The following is a 9393-nucleotide window of genomic DNA, read 5'->3' as shown; positions in this document are numbered from 1 at the left end:
CATCCAAAACCAATTAGCAATGGATGGAGTGGCCCAAACCCTTATAAACCCATAGGCAAGGTCCCATTTTTCCCATGTGGGATGTATATATTCTCAACACGCCTCCGCACGTGTGGCGAATTTTCAAGCCATACACGTGGACAACTTTTGGGTGACGTGGAGCCCGTGTGGCCGTTAGGCATGCACACTTGAGTAACCCGCTCTGATACCATGATAAAGTAATCTGGGGTTCACATCCAAAACCAATTGGCAATGGATGGAGTGGCCCAAACCCTTATAAACCCATAGGCAAGGTCCCATTTTTCCCATGTGGGATGTATATATTCTCAACAGTGAACGAGCTTCCTTGGGTCAAGAATGTCAATATGACTATGTCAGCACAACCTGCAAAACCCCTTTATGCCGGGTACTTCCAGCAGGGTTACGGACAATGTCAAATATTGTGGCAGTTTCTAGTTGCAAGGTAGACTTTCCATTTTCGTTTGGTGCTTCCCTAGCTGGTATTTTTCAGTTCACTATTGTTGTTATTAAATATCAACACTTCTGATGGTGACATATCTTTTTAATTTGAATTCCTGTCTAGAAATGAGACAGCTAATTATGTACTATTTCTCTTGATTGTGAAATATGTGCAGGGTGGCGTGGGAAAATCAACTGTAGCAGTAAACTTAGCATATACTTTGGCTGGTATGGGTGCTACAGTTTGTATATTTGATGCTGATGTCTATGCAATGGCGTAGCTATAAATTTCATTTAGGAGGGTCAAAACATAAATAGCTATTATATTGAAAAAAAAAATTGTCTGATAACATAATTGCTCCATGTAAAATCGTCTTATTTATAAATTACCTTATTAAAGCTATTGGAGATTTATAATTCCTGTTATGTACAAAGAAGGTATGTTGACATGATTTCTAGATTTTCTATGATTGGTTTCTATGTATAATTGACATTATACATAGTAGCTTTATAAATTACTTTATTAAATTGATTTATTAGAGAATATTGATTATGATTTCCTTTGTATTAATAGAAATTGAAAAGGGAATGTATCAAACCTTAAAACCAGAAAGTAATTAAAGAGCCTAAAATTATGCATTTAGGAAGGTCATTATGGTATTATATTATATTTTTATATAGAAAGTTTGATTATTCAACAATAAAGATGAAAAATATGAGGAGGGTCAGCTGACCCTTCTCGCCCCCCTCTCCCTACGCCCATGTGTCTATGGTCCTAGTCTGCCAACGATGGTCTCCCCTGAAAACCGAATACTAGTAATGGTATAATGTAATAACATTTTATAGAATTTTCTTGCAAGTTGTCAAATTTTGCAGTTCTGCAGTTCTGAGTTTTGACACTGCGAAAGTTTCCTGTAGAACCCAGTGAAGAAAACCATTATTTCTACTGAATACTTGGGAGTGAAATTGGTGTCTTTTGGATTTTCCGAACAAGGTCGTGCAATAATGAGAGGCCCAATGGTCTCTGGGGTCATTGACCAGCTTCTAACTGCAACAGAGTGATTTGGAAGCATTCCAAAAGTAAGTTATGCAAATTCGTTTGATCATTATCCCCATTTCATCAGCTAAGTACTATTAATACCACAAAGTTCTGGACATTTGTAGGAAGGCTCCTTACACATATAAATGCATTTGATATTACCATTACAATAACTCTTTGTTTTGATTTACTTTAAAAGGAAGCTTTGAGAAAATGATAAATAGTCAGTCAGATTTGTTGAATACTGAAATACTGTCAATTATAACCGATTGAACAAGTTATATCGTACAGTCAGTCTAGTGTCCATTATCGCCAATGAAATTCTTGTAAGCTTTTGTTAATGAAGCTTCCATCTCAATCAGTTCAACTTAAAAATTTAAGTTCAAAGGCCCTTGCATAATTCAGTGCTACAAGATGGTACTTTTAGTGCCTAATTTTGTTCATTTCATTATTTAGAGGAGAGCTGGATTACCTTGTTGTTGACATGCCCCCTGGAATTGGTGATATTCAGCTTCCTTTGTGCCAGGTCTTGCTTTCTTTCCATATGCACTTTAATTTTTTCTTTTTATTTTAGGGGTCCAGATTTAGAGAATTCCATTAATCAAATTATGCATTCTCCTTCATATTTGTGTGATTAACTATTAGTTTGTATCTAGTATGTTGTATGTGGATATTTTACCCAAGTTTTTTCCTATTCAAGATTTCTAGGTTTTGATTTGGACAAAGTTCTAGATTTCAGGTAGTTCCATTGATTGCTGCTGTTATTGTTACCATCCCTCAAAAGCTAGCATTTATTGATGTCGCAACGCATGTTTTCAAGGTTGAAGGTGCGTATATTTTTGCAACACACGCATCCATCCCATTATTATTTCACATAGTTCTAAACTGACAAACTTGTGATTATTTCTTAAATAGTAATGAAAAGTTTACTCAGTTATGTTTATGCTGAGTTCATTTTAAGTTTTAGTATCCGCTTCTTTCAATTTATTAAACACTTGGCGCTTTCACGAAAATTAGGTTCCCCTCAAATTTTAAAACAACACTTTTAACACCGGTCATTTTAAGAACCGATGTTAATAATACACATTTAAATCGGTATTTTTCTAAAACGATGTTAGCTAACTTTTTTACATCATGTGCAAGTTTGACCGATTTAAATTATGTGATGTCTATTAACATAATTCTAGTAGTGCATGCTCAAATTTCCCAAGCCGAAGTTTCTCAAACACTTCATCGAATTTTCGTTCCTCAAAGTTACGTTCCTCGAACTCTTCCTCAAACAGAAGTTCCTCAAACTATGGTGCGTTCATCTAGTTAAATAATTAAGGGAAGTAATAATTAAGGACATTGTATGTGTTCATCTCCGTTCTTGACTGATTTCTTTGTCTGCTATGTTTGATTCTAAGTTTATGTTTGATAATCTGCTTAACGTGTTACTGGTTGTTAATTACATCTCTACTTCCTCCATTCATCTACTCCCGGGCCATCAAGTACAACGCCATAAAAAGCTACCACATTTGGATGGTGCAAGTTAGCGAGGTTGATGGCCTCATTCCAGAAATCATTTCTCTGATAAAATTACATAAACCAAAATATAGCCCAATACACCCCAAATCACCAACTTGACATCAGAAGCAGACATGTGAGCTTCTTTTCTTATTTGGTTAGGTGTGAACTTGGTCTTATAAATACACTCTATAAATAAAAGCATATTAATAGATCACTGTATTGAACAGCAAGAGTATTATTGCTGCAAATAAAGCCATTTTGAATGCAAGGAAGAGCACTCCAGTCACTTACCTTGCAAATTGGGCGGTGTGGATCTCGAAGATTGACAAGTAAGTTGTCACTTTTCAAATCAAAGTGCACTATAAGCTTTTGTTAATGAAGCTTCCATCTCAATTAGTTCAACTTAAAAATTTAAGTTCAAAGGCCCTTGCATAATTCAGTGCTACAAGATGGTACTTTTAGTGTCTAATTTTGTTCATTTCATTATGTAGAGGAGAGCTGGATTACCTTGTTGTTGACATGCCCCCTGGAATTGGTGATATTCAGCTTCCTTTGTGCCAGGTCTTGCTTTCTTTCCATATGCACTTTAATTTTTTCTTTTTATTTAGGGGTCCAGATTAAGAGAATTCCATTAATCAAATTGTGCATTCTCCTTCATATTTGTGTGATTAACTATTAGTTTGTATCTAGTATGTTGTATGTGAATATTTTACCCAAGTTTTTTCCTATTCAAGATTTCTAGGTTTTGATTTGGACAAAGTTCTGGATTTCAAGTAGTTCCATTGATTGCTGCTGTTATTGTTACCATCCCTCAAAAGCTAGCATTTATTGATGTCGCAACGCATGTTTTCAAGGATGAAGGTGCGTATATTTTTGCAACACACGCATCCATTCCATTATTATTTCACATAGTTCTAAACTGACAAACTTGTGATTATTTCTTAAATACTAATGAAAAGTTTACTCAGTTATGTTTACGCTGAGTTTTAAATTTTAGTACCCGCTTCCTTCAATCTATTAATCACTTGGCACTTTCACGAAAATTAGGTTCCCCGCAAATTTTAAAACAAAACTTTTAACACCGGTCATTTTAAGAACTGATGTTTATAATACACATTTAAATCGGTATTTTTCTAAAACGATGCTAGTTAACTTTTTTACATTGTGTGCAAGTCTTACCAATTTAAATTATGTGATGTCTAAATCTAGTAGTGCATGCTCAAATTTCCCAAGCCGAAGTTTCTCAAACACTTCATCGAATTGTCGTTCCTCAAAGTTACGTTCCTCGAACTCTTCCTCAAACTGAAGTTCCTCAAACTTAGGGTCCTCGAGTAGAAGACAAATTTCCTTGTGACAAGCTCCTTTCTTTCTTGAATTTGTTTCGATAATTTCAGTTTTCGGGTCAATCTCAAGTACCTTGTACATTGATAGAGGCTTAACTGTTTCCGCGTGTGAGGGTGACTTTGTGATTCTGACTCTTTGCAGCAAGACCCTCCTAGTTGTGCGAGACTAGGCCCAAAATCGTTCAAAGGTTGACCCAAGAACAACTTCGTTGTAACCTGTTAGATGTAACAGCAGCTATTTGGCTTGACGATAACGGCTGCTATTTGGCTTGATGATAACAGCAGCGATTAGACTTGATGATAACAGCAGCGATTAGACTAGATTTCATAAGAACAGGACTTATAGGCGGGCATGGTGTGGGAGCTAGATGCATGAGAGTTCAGCAGAGAGGGAGAATTCCAGCAGTAACATGATTTCTGGATTTTGGGTTAAGGTTGGTTGGGAAGAATTGATGGCTAGGGATTCAGAGATAAAGCTTGATCTCTTGCTTGATGTTTCTGGGCTATTGTGGATTCCTTTCCTACGGCAATGAACTCGCCTTTTATAGCGGTGATAGACGGGGAGGATTTGTGCCAAGAACCAAAGGCTTTGAAGGGGCATTCTCAGTTTTGGTGGGATCATTCTAAAACTTTCAGCATTTGTTTTCCCCATGAAACCAGAAGAGTGAGAGCTTGCTTTGGCTATGTGGGTAAAGACCAGTGGCACAGATATAGGACGGTGATGGGGATCCCAGATTTTGTGCTGCTGTGATCTTTGAGAGATCATAATCCCCTAATTTGTGTTATTGTAAATTGTGATCACAAAAATCTAAGAATTATTGGAAATTGAGGCAGGATTTCGGAGGATGAGAGTTGGGAAGCTTTTGCATAGACTTGGAGTTCTTACCAGAAAAAGGTGGAGTAGTAATCCCAGCAACAACTTGATGGAACAACGTTCTTGATTTGGGGAAGACGACTCCAACGAGTTTTTGGGCTACAGATTCTGGTGTAATGGACTTTGGGTAGGGGAGTGACTCTAGTGGGCTCTAAGTCTTTGTTGGGCTTGCTTTCATCTCTCTACTAGCCCATGTTAAGATATTGGCCCTCAAAGCATGAATTTTGGTTCCCAAGTCCAAAATTATCGACGGGCCTTATCATAACAATGGGCCTCGCACGATCCGTTACCTTCCACACCACATCCCACCGTATAAGCCCCAAACGTAGCTTGGGTCTACGCGTATCGCATGGTAAATAAGCGTGTTGGCTCATTTGGAAATGCCTGTCAATCGTTTGAGTATTTAGGCATCTCGTATCGCTTGTTAAATGGAGAACTCTCTTTTGACATAAGAATGGGCTCGCTTGAAGGCTCAATTAGGTTACGAGGTTGATGACTCGTTCCCTTTGCCTGTCACTAGTTAAATTCGAACTTGTGGAAATTTGGGTATCAACACCGCGCCAACCTCATCTGCCCCAAAAAATTGCTCAGTACATCTGTCACCAGAGACTGATTGCCCTGCTACCATGTCAACTTTAGAGGAATCCATAGGCACAACTTCACATGCTGGAACCAAGGCACGCTGCTGATCAATCTATATCTGCAAGCTCTTCAAATCATTTTTAATTTCCAAGAAAGTCTAAGGAAGAGGCCTTGGAGATCAAAATCTAATTGAGAAAGCTTGTACTTGTAATTACTTTTGTACCTATTCCAATATTTGCGAACAAGCTGTGTAGATAGGCACAAATGGAGTTCCTTCAACAGTACTTCCTTTGAATGGAAGGCTTGGCCATGTGTAGATAGGAGTAACAGCAATGGTTGCAAATATTGTAGAGTTAGTTCCAAATCTGTATAAATCTTACAACTGTTAGCATTTCCTTATAGAGCTTCGTAGAATGCATGAAATGCATCCTGAATTCGTGATTTCAGAAAAGGAGCAGCAGCTCCTTCTCTTGTCGCAACAGCTCCTTCTCTTGTCGCAACACCTTGCCCAATTGTATCACTTTGCTGATTGCTAACCTGAAGCTGATTTTTCCCCGGTCCATCCGGGTCATGGTCTAGTGACTTGGTCCAAATTGCAATCTGTCTAACAAGTATCTGAAGCTTTGAAGATCTTCTTCCATTCTTGAAGCTTCCTTAAAAGTGTAACCATGACCTTCTCTATATTGTTTTCGGTTTCTTTATTTTGTAACGTTAAAGAAAATTTCACTAGCTTTCTAGAATTTTGTTTTAAATGGATATTTTGAAACTATGTGAGAATAAAGAGTATGTTTTGATGTTTAGTTTTCAATTACCTTGAAGCATGAAAACGTCTTAGAAATTTTCATATTATAATTTGCGATTTCATGATATGTTGATAATTGTTTGTTGATTTTGTGCTTCAATCCCACCTTTTATATGTTTTGTGTTCTTTGGTTGCAAACTTAGTGTTATAATTGTTTCCAGATTAAGATTTGTTAGCGTTCTAGGTCTTAGTTGCTTAGTGAAAAACTTATAGTTCCTTAGGCAAATCAACAATGAGTTCTACATGTTTGATTAGCATTCTAACTTATGTGCTTTGCTTAAATCAATCAAACTTCCATGGAACTTTATGCGTTAACTGTGTTTTGTTAGGGAATTGATCACTCACTAGATATGTATGTTTAATAGGTTTAACTATGATGCGTTCATCTAGTTAAATAATTAAGGGAAGTAATAATTAAGGACTTTGTATGCGTTCATCTCTGTTCTTGATTGATTTCTTTCTATGACATGTTTGATTCGAAGTTTATGATTGATAATTGCTTAACGTGTTGATGGTTGTTAATTACATCTCTACTTCCTCCATTCATCTACTTCTATTTTGATTAAGATTTAACCAAAAAAAAAATCACTTAGGTTATATAGTTAGATTAAAATACAAACTCTTATAAATCCCCTCTTATCTTGTAATTTTGGTAAATATTTATACTTTCTTTTATTTATTTCTTTACACTTTGTGAATAATAATTGTTTGTTTAACATTTTTGATAGGAAGTGTACGTCAATCTTCGGCTAGAATGATCCCTACTTATTCTAACTACAATTCGATGCAGGGTTAATTTTGAGCACTCAGTCCGATTGTGTCAACTGATTTTGACCAAATTGCGAACTGTCTGGCTAGCAGTGACATTGACTCCATCTTAAGAATTTTTAGCAGAAGTTTAAGCTCTCTGTTCAAATCTTCAAGCTCTTCTGCATAACCCCTCACACAACACATTCGTGCATATTGACTCCACCTTAAGCCTTCCTAGCAGGATTTGAAGCTCCAGGTTTAAATCTTCAAGGTCTTCTCCATATCTCCTCACGCAACAGCACCATACATGCAGATTTAGAACACTAACACTTGACAATTTGTGAAGGAGCTCTACATCGTCATTCATTTTCCTCTCTAGCTCTTCCAATTATCTTGTTGAAAGGCTGAGATGCAAGTTGTGCTATCTTAGCTGCTCAACAACATGTGGCTGGAGTTTTCTTAGACTACATTCCAGCAGCTTCAGTTGAGTCTTGAACATCTTAGTATTCTCAAGCGCTAACTTAACCCCATCGGACAGGAGCTGAAAGGGTGCTCCTGCGAGAAAATCAAGAGCCATGGTGCAACCTGAACAAAAGATATATTAGTGTGAAGAAGATAAACTGATGATTTTGAATTGTATTTCACCCTAAGTAGTAATTTGTAAAAAAAATTGAATTTGGGAGTTATATATTGAATTGATAGAAGCTTCCTAAACGTTTCCTGTAGAACCCTAAAAGTTTTGCAGTTTTGCAGTTCTGAGTTATATAGTGAATTAGAGTCACCCTAAAAGGAAGCTAGCTTTGAGAAAATGATAATAGTCCATCAGATTTGTTGAATACTAAAATATTGTCAATTATAACCGATTGAACAAGTTATATCTTACAGTTGGTCTAATGTCCATTATCGCCAATGAAATTCTTGTAAGCTTTTGTTAATGAAGCTTCCATCTCAATCAGTTTTCTCTGATAAATCTCAATAATTCAACTTAAAAATTTAAGTTCAAAGGTCCTTGCATAATTCAATACTACTCAAAGATGGTACTTTGAGTGTCTAATTTTGTTCATTTCATTATGTAGGGGTGAGCTAGATTACCTTGTTGTTGACATGCCCCCTGGAACTGGTGATATTCAGCTTACTTTGTGTCAGGTCTTGCTTTCTTTCCATATGCACTTTAATTTTTTATTTTTATTTTAGGAGTCCAAATTAAGAGAATTCCATTAATCAAATTATGCATTCTCCTTCATATTTGTGTGATTAACTATTAGTTTGTATCTAGTATGTTGTATGTGGATATTTTACCCAGATTTTTTCCTATTCAAGATTTCTACGTTTTGATTTGGACGAAGTTCTGGTTTTCAAGTATTGACTGCTGCTGTTATTGTTACCATCCCTCAAAAGCTAGCATTTATTGATGATGTCGCAACGCATGTTTTCAAGGTTGAAGGTGCGTATATTTTTGCAACACAAGCAGCCGAGTATATGGCTATAAAAAAAAAAAATAAGGAATGACATTATTGACATATATCAAGGTACTTTTGACGACCCCATCAAAGCCGAGTTTAGGTGTATATATAAACCAATCTATTATATCGCATTTAAACCATATAGATCGATATGTGTGTATAGATAGATACATATATAAGAAATAGTCTTGCTAAACCAATTTTTCTTTTTTCCGTATTTTCTTTTTGATGGTCCACAAGGCGAGGAATTAACAGTGGCCCGTTGGGTGGCAAAGAGGGGCGGCTAGCTTCCACTTCTACCGCTTCTTTTTCAAGTCTAAATGACTAAATGTGAGGCTTCAAGTGCATATATCTCTATATCGAAGGAATTAAGAATGCTCCTCCTCCTCTGAAAGATGTTCCTTTCGATATCGGAATGTAATCAAAACCTGACGCGCCAGTTTATGTGGAAAAGAGCTCGAATGTGCTGTTGGAACACATATACAGTTTGGCTCCAAAAACAAGACCTCAGCAATACAATTTTAGATGTAAAACTGAAGTATTTAGATGTAATTTTAGACTTCAGGACTTCA

The 9393-nt window shown here is 36.5% G+C and overlaps 1 long non-coding RNA gene across 2 annotated transcripts; it reads left to right on the top strand.

The window, feature by feature from the left end:
• Positions 1 to 3250: 3250 nt before the first annotated feature.
• LOC121051870 lies at positions 3251 to 8072 on the top strand. Of its 2 annotated transcripts, XR_005807287.1 has the most exons (4): positions 3251 to 3336; positions 3499 to 3568; positions 3742 to 3868; positions 7399 to 8072. It is a non-coding gene; the product is annotated as an uncharacterized LOC121051870 (long non-coding RNA). The 2 variants fall into 2 exon arrangements; XR_005807286.1 differs by having other exon boundaries at positions 3499 to 3868.
• Positions 8073 to 9393: the final 1321 nt, after the last annotated feature.

This window comes from Rosa chinensis, chromosome 2, assembly GCF_002994745.2.
Source record: "Rosa chinensis cultivar Old Blush chromosome 2, RchiOBHm-V2, whole genome shotgun sequence".
Classification (NCBI taxonomy): Eukaryota; Viridiplantae; Streptophyta; class Magnoliopsida; order Rosales; family Rosaceae; genus Rosa; species Rosa chinensis.
The sequence above is the reverse complement of the archived record's forward strand: the minus strand, read 5'-3'. Positions and strand labels throughout refer to the sequence as shown.